The sequence below is a fragment of the Sinocyclocheilus grahami genome, unplaced genomic scaffold (genome assembly GCF_001515645.1).
Source record: "Sinocyclocheilus grahami isolate Dianchi unplaced genomic scaffold, SAMN03320097.WGS_v1.1 scaffold153.1, whole genome shotgun sequence".
NCBI classification, from domain to species: domain Eukaryota; kingdom Metazoa; phylum Chordata; class Actinopteri; order Cypriniformes; family Cyprinidae; genus Sinocyclocheilus; species Sinocyclocheilus grahami.
The window spans coordinates 2098490-2109491 of NW_015505332.1; positions in this window are offsets into that span (position 1 = coordinate 2098490).

Sequence of the window (11002 nt, forward strand, 5' to 3'; positions counted from 1 at the left end):
TACAACTATTTGAAAATCTGGAATCTGAGGGTGCAAAAAAAACGAATTTGATAAAAAAAAAAAAAAAAAAATCGCCTTTAAAGTTGTCCAAATGAAGTTCTTAGGTCATGTTAGTCATCAAAAATTAAGTTGTGATATATTTATGGTTGGAGATTTACAAAATATCTTCATTGAACATTTCTTTACTTAATATCCTAATGATTTTTGGCATAAAAGAGAAATTGATCATTTTGACCCATACAATGTATTTTTGGCTATTGCTACAAATATACCCCAGGACTTAAGACTGGTTTTGTGCTCCAGGGTCACATATATTTTAAAATGTAATATATTTCTGTGGTGCAAAGCTGAATTTTCAGCATCATTACTCCAGTCTTCAGTGATCCTTCAGAAATCATTCTAATATTCTAATCATTCTAACTTTCTTCTTACCAATGTTGAAATGTCGTGCAGCTTCATATTTCTGTGGAAACTGATACATTTCTTTTCAAGATTACATTCAAAAGAACAACATTTATTTGAAATAGGTATTTTTTTGTAACATTGTACATTACTTTACTGTACTTTAAATCAATATAATGCATCCTTGCTGAAGAAAAATTCTTACTGACTCTAAACTTATTTTTAAGTGTTATTGTACAATTCACATTATGTCTTCCTGAGATAGGTAGATGGTTTGTCATCAGTGATGAGGGGTCACTGCTGGAGAAGTGGACAGAACTGTGCTTCATCACTGAAGTATGGAGTCAACGGAAGGTAAAATAGGTTTCCCTCCCGAGTTCCTCCATGCAGAACTGATGACTCCGATCACAAAGCCAGTGAGGAATCGGAACAACTGGTGTCGTCGTTTGGCTGGAAAAACAGCAACATGACCATTTTATGGCTCCGTCCATTAGAGAGAGCCCCGGGGTGATCTCACACAGGTCAAACCAAAGTGTGTTTAACATTCACCGTCTCAGGAGTGCACGGACGTTCCTGAAAGTGATTTGTGTGCTTGAGCTCCAGGTGCGGCGATGCCTGAGAGATACACGATTGTGATGCAAGCCAGAACAGGAAGGCCTGTAACGCAGGTGGGGTTATATGGCTGAGCGTCAGAGCGGCCGAAGGCTGATGTATCCCGAACGGGGTCACGAGGGCTGCCAGGGTGGCATGGTTCAGTGGGAACCGGCCTGGTAGTGCGTCAGTGGGGAGAGTGATGGTGCCAGGCCTGGCTGGGACCCTGGACGGTGCGCTGTTCCCGGCGGCGTTTGATTTACAGGCTTGTGCTGGATCTGGGCTCCCTGACACAGCTGACCTCTCTAGGTTGAGGGTCAATAGGTTAGGGATGGGAGCACCAAATGGTCGTCTGAAAAAGCTGAAAAAGGGACAGGCCGTCTCTATGGAATAGTCGTCTGTACCATTCCTCCGTCTGATGCACTGTTTGTGTACTGTGGGGGGTGACACGTTTACCATTTGCTGGGAAACGTTCACATGTAATGTGAAGAAAACTCACCAAGTCTGTGGTGCTCAAATAGATAGTTCACCCAAAAATGAAAAATCAAACACTCCAATCAATTTCATTTCGTAGTTGAAACAAAATAGGGCAATAAATATTTTTAAAAGTAGTCTATACTGCTTATGTGTTATAGTTGGAAAATATTTAATTAATTTTTAATTTTGTAAAAATATTTTTAATAATTCCCTGTTCGTTTTTTTCCCTTCATCGTAACTCTCAAATCCCTTTCACTTTCATATTCAGATAATAAATGTCTTCTTTAAACACATTACAACAGGTTTAGGATAACTGAGAGCAATAAACATTCATTCATGTGTGTTTTATGACCAGGCAAGTTGCAATACAGCAAGTTTAAGTGCACTAAGGTTTGAGAGGTACAGTGAAATATGTATTTGTATATGCTTTTTTATTTTTTAAAGAAGTTGCCAAGGCTGCATTTATTTGATAAAAAATACAGTAAAATCAAATAACTAAATAGTTAATTTAAAATAACAATTTTCTATAAAAATTAAAATAAAAGTTTAAATGTAATTCATTCCTGTGATGCAAAGCTGAATTCTCAGCATCATTACACCAGTCTTCAGTGTCACATGATCCTTCAGAAATCATTCTAATATGCTGATTTGCTGCTTAAGAAACATTTCTTATTATTATCAATGTTGAAAACAGGCGTTCATTTTTTTCTCAGGATTCAATGATAAATAGAAAGTTCAAAAGAACAGCTTTTATTTGAAATAGAAATCTTTTGTGACATTATAAATGTCATTAGGCTACTCTCACTTTTTAAATCTAATGTATTAAATTGTGTAATGTATTAAACAAAAATTTGAACAGTAGTGTGTACAAACATGTGCATGACTATATATGTTGAGTGCATTAATATGTTAATTTTATTATTTTTGTGTGTCCTTTAATTATTATCCACTTTACTGCATGGCGAAGAGCAGCTGGAACATTCTGCAAAACATCTCATTTTGTGTTTTACGTAAGTCATACAGGTTTGGAACGTCATGAGGGTGAGTAAATGATGACAGTTTTCATTTATGGGTGAACTATTCTTTTAAAATGAGTGTAGATGCTTTGTGTCTGATTTTTCCATCACAATCATGTGTATCTTTGTATTTCAAACAGGCCACTGTTAAATACATGAGCTCTAAGCAAAATTTGCATTGTTTTCAGATTTCAAACAAAGAGTTGAAACAGTGCATTCAGAGAGGATATTCCCTGGACTGATTGTTTATCTGTTTTGGCATTTTGGAGGCAAAGTAGACAATTAGATTTAAGGTGAGAGTAATAGCTCATTAAGTCTTTTTAATTTGGAGGATTTTTTTTTGTCCGGCTGCTCGGCAAACGAATGAGACTAGTGAAAGAGAGGAAAGACAAAGCTGAAATGGGGAGGACAATATCCTTGTGTGGGAGAATTAGTTACACTCAGTAGTCCGAGTATTCAAAGCAGAGAGGAGATCAGCAGGGATTAAGACAAAGTCTACACAGGTGGGTGATGGGGGTCACATGACAGGACATTACCTCGTTTGGGACATTAGAGAGTAAGACAGGATGATATTTGAGTGTTATTTAATGACACGGCTCATAGTGAAACACGATCTGACACATACCACGCTAATAAAAACAACAAAAGACTTGTAAATCTTTTCTAAAATGTAGTTCAAATACAGTACCTTTTTTAAAGTTAACACAATCCACAGGAAGAGTTCATAAAAATGTGAATATGTTTGGAAAAATAGCAGTTACATTCAAAATGCACTCAAATTTAGATCAAAACCACTTCACTGAAAAAAAGAAAAAGGAAAAAACAACATAGTTTGATATGTGTGTCAGTAATCGTTATGTTTACAACTTACAAAAATCATTTTACACAGTGTAGAATTTAACTTTTGTTTAATTTTTTAAAAGTGTGAGTAGTGCTTGCTTGCCCATTTGTTTGTTTGTCTGTCTGTCTATCTGTGTCTTTCTTTGTTTATTTATTTATACCAGGCAAAAGTTTCCATGGCATTTCTACAGGTGCATCTCAATAAATTAGAATGTCATGGAAAAGTTCATTTATTTCAGTAATTCAACTCAAATTGTGAAACTCGTGTATTAAATAAATTCAATGCACACAGACTGAAGTAGTTTAAGTCTTTGGTTCTTTTAATTGTGATGATTTTGGCTCACATTTAACAAAAACCCACCAATTCACTATCTCAACAAATTAGAATATGGTGACATGCCAATCAGCTAATCAACTCAAAACACCTGCAAAGGTTTCCTGAGCCTTCAAAATGGCCTCTCAGTTTGGTTCACTAGGCTACACAAGCATGGGGAAGACTGCTGATCTGACAGTTGTCCACAAGACAATCATTGACACCCTTCACAAGGAGGGTAAGCCACAAATGAAATTTTGGAGCACTTCATGCTTCCTTTTTGAAGATGCTGATTTCATTTTCCAGCAGGATTTGGCACCTTTGAGTCAAAAGCTATAAGGGTTCTTCCTTCAATATAATTGGGTTGTTTGTTTATTTATTTATTTATTTGTTTCTATATCTATTTGGCGAAAGTTAGCTAAATCGCTCAAAAAAGTAACCCACCTCTGCGTTATTTAAGGAATCATTCATGTTCCTATCACAAACTTTGCAGTATGAGTTGCACATCAAAACTTAACGGTTAAAATTTGTTCAATTCACTAATCCTAATGAGAAAATTAACTATAAAAAAATATTTTTCAATGTTGAAACTAAAACAAAGATTATTGGAGCACATTTGACTAGAAAATATTATTCAGTATTTCTACTTAAATGTGACATATCATGAAAATCTGACTTTTCCAGGTTTTAAGTGCTATAATCAGGTCCCTGGTGCATCTACCAACCAAGGAAACGTGAAAAAGATTAACCCAGTAACTTTGTTTTGGGAAGCCTTTTTCTGCAAGCGTCTGAAAAAACAAGCGTGTCTGATTTTGCTCCCTTGGTGATTTATTTACTGTATATTGCTGCTGCCACACAGATCTAAAATAAACATGAGATTTATTTCCCAGCTGTTTACCTTCACAGACATAACCGACTGTTTTTTTTAACTTGTGTGTTTTTAACGTAAAATTGTGTGTGAATGAGAACTTAGTTTAGTACGCACATGCTGTGACAGCCGCTTTCTGTCCGTGTGCTTCGGATGTGTGCACTCAGAAAACCCTATATCAGAAGTTTAAACTCATGGTTTAAAAAGCATGATTTCAACGCGATAAACATGATAATCAGAACCAAAACAGATGTTTTTAGCAGGTCGGAGCTGTAATGGGCAGCTCAATTCTGGAAAAGGGGGCGGGGAGCAGCAGCTCATTTGCATTTAAAGAGACAGGCCCGAAAAACTGCGGTGTTTCTGCTTCCACTTAAAATAGGCATTTTCAAAATGATAATATGGGGTACATGATAATAAATGATCTGTGGGGTATTAGTCAGAACTGTCCATGTTGTACTGAGAGACATCTAATTGAACTCTGGGTCAAAGTAACACCGCCTAGTCGAATGGCCTTTAAATACCACCAATTTAACGAAATCTCGTGACACAAGCACACTTCATAAGAACACAAAAGATGAACGATGACCCCTATTTGAATAAAGAGCACACAAACCATGACTGTCCAGAGTTGCAAGGAAAAACATTGCAGCATGTTAGTGATGGTTTCTAATTCCCCTCATTAACTTTGACCCTAAAGAGCCCGGGACAATGTTCTTCACCTGGAAATCTCCCACTCGGGGTCTACAATAATTGTGTGGACGCAGTCAGTCCAGGACAGACGCAGAGGTCATCTGCCGAAAGCAGGCCAGAGAATGGAGGGTTAATCTGCAGCGGTCCAGATGCATGGCCCGCTGAAAAGAGTCAAAAGCGCCTCGCACGGCTCAGACAAAAAACGTGATCTATTGTTGGCATGTCAGCGCCGTGTGATATATTCTATCCTACACGCATGGACAAAACGGATCTGTGATTATACAAGCGCCTCACTCCCTCTCCTTCCGTGTCCACTGAAGAAGTTCTGGACACCAGGCCATTTGACCTCTAGGTCTTCTGGTCTTTGTTCCAGATGCCCTCTGTTTTTCACCCCGCTCTGAACCCAAGGCTCCAGTGTTCCCTCTCAAAATAAAGAGACAGGGCCCTGTGGTTTATTTTCATTAGTGCTTTAAAACGAGGCCTTTGAGAGAGTAAAAAGCCAAATGAAAGAAAGCTTTAATGTGGTGATTAGAGGTTAAATAAAACATTTGAGCAAACAAACCTTGAGTTTGGCCGAGGGTTTACTGCATTTCCTCTCAACCCTTTAAGTTGAACACTTTATCTTCTCCTCCGTGCTTGTAGCTGATGTGATGTAGAGATTGTCAAAGTGTTCAATGGTTTTGTGGAGGTGAATTGCATCTCCTGTTTCTACATTAGTGTTGGTTTGGTAAGGAACAGGTCCTCTCTGGTTACAGCCCTGAGGTAGTTCACGCCACACTGCAACCCCTGACCCTAAGCATTAAACTTTGGCACGTAAATCGAGCAGCCAGTTGAGGATAAGTGTGCTTGTACCATTTTTACCATAAAATTAAGTATACTTGTTGAAGAAGGTGTCTGAGCCATAAATAAATGTTTTTTTTTTTAAAAAGCAGTGATTTTTTTTTTGGCTCCCCAAAGAACTTTTCTTTGAACAGTTCCAAAAAGAACAATTTTTTCCTAGTGTGAAGAACTTTTTGTTATGGAAAGATCCTTTTTCCAATATAAAGAATCTTTTGTGAAATGGAAAGGTGTTATGGATGTTAAAGGTTCTTCATGGAACCATCGATGTCAATAAGGAACCTTTATAAATATATATATATATATAGAGAGAGAGAGAGAGAGAGAGAGAGATGTTTCGAGATCCTGAATGTTGTAGAGATTTGAGGGTGGGCTCTTTTGACAAGCACCTAGCAACAACCTAATTCATCTTAGCAACTACCCTGAATGCTAGTCTATAGGATTAAAAACAAGGATTCCAAAAAAGGGGTTTTCACAGTAATGCAATAGAAGAACCATTTTGGTTCCACAAAGAACCTATTAGTGAACAGTTCTTAAAATAATAATTTTTTTTGTCTTAATGTGAAGAACATTTTAATAGACCATTTAGCAATATAGACGGTGATGATGCATTATTATCATGGTAAATCTGGCTTTTTTTTCCATTTAAAAAAAATATGGGAATTTATAACACTATACTTTTTTTATTACCGTCGCATCAAATTACAGAGAACTAGTTACTGATGCTGCCACTGCGTCCTATTCTTCCCTACTATATAAGTTTTCTGACCAATAGAATCCATATTTGCTGTTGAGGCAAATAGGAAAGAAAAAATATATATTTGTTGTAATTTCCTCAACTATGACAACTTGTGCTTCTGAGAACCATGGAAATGTGAAAAGGGTCCATGATCTGGAGAACCTTTTTCCATTATAAAGAAGCTGTAAAAGGTTCATGGCTGTCAAAGAGTGATAAAGAGTCATAAGAGTGCAGCATTATCTTAGCACATGTTGCATGAGCAAGAACATCAGAAAAATGTAAAAAATCTAGTTTACTTTTGTGTTCAGAATGCATTTTCCAAAAACGTTTGGACATGACAGTGAAGGTTCTTGACCGCTTGCAAAATAGACAAACAGCCTTTCTCGGAAACCCTCCACCTCACCCTTCACACACACAAATGAAACCTACCCACACTCATGACTTTTTGTTTGGACTCGTTTGACCATAAAATATCCTGCATCTACCAGCAGAAATGCATCTTGCTCTTTGACTTGCTCTTAAGTGCACTATCTGAGCAGCTTTCTGACAGCCTGCAATCTTCTTTCTGGTCTTATACCTGAGGCTCATCATCTGCAAGTGGTTCAAATGTTTAATCCAGGTCAGTGATTATGGTGAAGAGAAAGAAAAGAGAGATGTGGAGGTTTAGGTTTGGTCCTTAGTCAGGTTAAATTCCATATTTGACATGAATGAAAATTAAGCTGCTTGGAATACATGCACAGTTCATCAAAAAAAGTCAGAATTTACTAAATTAATATTGTACATGAGATGTATTCATTCAATTATGGAAGCTTTCAATCAATATCATCAATATTTACTAATGAACTATGCATCATTTAGATGCATCACCGGAGTGAATTTGGCAGCGTCTCATGTGGCTTTTTTACATTAATTTTAGAAGTGAGTGTCCTTTTTCCTCTTTCATAAGCACAGTAACAAACAGCTGTTCCTCTGGTTTTCCCTCGATCATTTTCAATAGCAAGAATCAAAATCCTAAAGTATTAGTGTTCGCTGACAACAAGAAACATATGTGAGCGTGGCCTACAGAATTTCATCTCGCTCTTTTAAGTGGCTTGCTCCGGGGCGACCAAGTAGGTCAAGAGAATTGACATGAGGTGAAGAGGTTCACAAAAGCGTGAGGAGAAGGTCAACCGTAAAAATCCCCCCCACTTTGGTGTGGAAAAGTTTAGCAACTACCCTGAATGCTAGTCTATAGGATTAAAAACAAGGATTCCAAAAAAGGGGTTTTCACAGCAGTGCAATAGAAGAACCATTTTGGTTCCACAAAGAACCTATTAGTGAACAGTTCTTAAAATAATATTTTTTTTGTCTTAATGTGAAGAACATTTTAATAGACCATTTAGCAATATAGACGGTGATGATGCATTATTATCATGGTAAATCTGGCTTTTTTTTCCATTTAAAAAAAATATGGGAATTTATAACACTATACTTTTTTTATTACCGTGGCATCAAATTACAGAGAACTAGTTATTGATGCTGCCACTGCGTCCTATTCTTCCCTACTATATAAGTTTTCTGACCAATAGAATCCATATTTGCTGTTGAGGCAAATAGGAAAGAAAAAATATATATTTGTTGTAATTTCCTCAACTATGACAACTTGTGCTTCTGAGAACCATGGAAATGTGAAAAGGGTCCATGATCTGGAGAACCTTTTTCCATTATAAAGAATCTGTAAAAGGTTCATGGCTGTCAAAGAGTGATAAAGAGTCATAAGAGTGTAGCATTATCTTAGCACATGTTGCATGAGCAAGAACATCAGAAAAATGTAAAATTGCTTTTGTGTTCAGAACGCATTTTCCCTAAACGTTTGGACATGACAGTGAAGGTTCTTGACCGCTTGCAAAATAGACAAACAGCCTTTCTCGGAAACCCTCCACCTCACCCTTCACACACACAAATGAAACCTACCCACACTCATGACTTTTTGTTTGGACTCGTTTGACCATAAAATATCCTGCATCTACCAGCAGAAATGCATCTTGCTCTTTGACTTGCTCTTAAGTGCACTATCTGAGCAGCTTTCTGACAGCCTGCAATCTTCTTTCTGGTCTTATACCTGAGGCTCATCATCTGCAAGTGGTTCAAATATATATATATATATATAGTAACATTTTATATATGTTTTATATTTTTGTATATTTTTATATACAAGTTGGCATTTGATGTGCCTTTTAAAATGATTATTATTTTTTTTTTGAGTAAAAACGATAGGCTATACAATATTAATATCGCCATTTGAATTTTAAATTGGCTTATCAATATCTATCAGTATTTAATATTGGTGCATCTGTAGTAAATTGAGAAATTCATGTGCAAAAAAATAAATTAATAAAACTGTTTATAAACGGGTTTCCCAGACACTAACTCCCTATTGGTTGAATGAACAGATGGCCCTGCCCCAAATCCACGCCATTGGTTAAGGTATGTTGCTGTTTCTCTCTGCCCTAAACAAACAAAGCAATGTTTTGTTTTGACTTTTCAGGTGACTCAATCTACAAATTGTTCATTTATAGTTATGTCTGCACGCTAAACCGGGATAAGAGAAAGTCATTTAATAGGCACTTCTCTGAGTTTGGCAACTGCATTTAGCTCAAGTGAAAGTTAGCACGAAATGCCTCGCTAGCACAAAACTGTCACCCAAAGCGATGACAGTGTCATTTACTGTAAAGAGCTGTCACATCAGACCGTAAAGTGAGAGCCGGCGCTTTTGGGAGGTGTGGAAAGGGGAGGAGACATGAAAGGAGGTAAAAGAGAAAGGTGGTGGGTTAGCTCCTGCTCCTCCTTTTCGTCAGGGGAAAGAGGATGAAACCTGTCATTAGGAAGGTTAAATGAAGAAAGCCCTCAATGGGGAGGCCATTGTGTTGGAGCAGTGAGGAGGGTTAACTCTTTAGTGCCTCAAATAACATGGCTTGCTGCTTTGTGGAGGGCTGAAAGAGACAGAGGGGGGCCAAACGGAGGCCTCGGCGCTAGAGAAAAGCCCTGTAGGCCGGGCCACAGTGGGGGTTGACGGGGAGGACAGGGACCGTTGGGGATTTTTTTTTCATCTCTTGTTTTTCTTTCTTTCTTAGCAGCTCATCCAGAACCTGCATTTTAAATTAATATTGTACATGAGATGCATTCATTCAATTATGGAAGCTTTCAATCAATATCATCAATATTTACTAATGAACTATGCATCATTTAGATGCATCACCGGAGTGAATTTGGCAGCATCTCATGTGGCTTTTTTACATTAATTTTAGAAGTGAGTGTCCTTTTTCCTCTTTCATAAGCACAGTAACAAACAGCTGCTCCTCTGTTTTTCCCTCGATCATTTTCAATAGCAAGAATCAAAATCCTAAAGTATTAGTGTTCGCTGACAACAAGAAACATATGTGAGCGTGGCCTATAGAATTTCATCTCGCTCTTTTAAGTGGCTTGCTCCGGGGCGACCAAGTAGGTCAAGAGAATTGACATGAGGTGAAGAGGTTCACAAAAGCGTGAGGAGAAGGTCAACCGTAAAAATCCCCCCCACTTTGGTGTGGAAAAGGGTGGGACAGAAGGCATGGAGGCTGAGTTAGAGCGAACACTCTTGTCAATGTTCTCTGTCGACCCCCAGTCAAAACTGCTCACCCCTGTCGCACCCCTGCTCAGCACTGGCAGCAGCGGCCCGCTTTCTCGCACTTTCTTTGTGTGTGCAGCAGCTTACAGTATGACTAACCGTGAGCCCAAACAACAGGAAGCGTGTCTTCTCATCCCAGCGGAACAGTGGTAGGAACTGACCCATGCTAAACTTCTAATTACAACTGTTGCTTATTTTCCTCCTCAACTACAATCTCTGAAGGGTGTAGTCAATATGATGAACATGTTCTCCTTCCACTTTTAGAAATTTGTACTCATATGTACAACCCCCTGAGTTTTTTTGGGAAGAGTTGTCCCTCCCCTCTAATGAAACATTTACAATTATTAAAATAATAATTAATATAATATAATACAATATTTAATATATTGTAATTTATATAAAATATTAAAAAGTAATTTAAAACACATTCACATATAAATAAATACATACAATTATTTTATGTAATTTATATTTATATAAAATGTAATAAAAAACGTAATTTAGATTTTATATATATATATATATATATATATATATATATATATATATATATATATAAACATTTTATATATGTTTTATATTT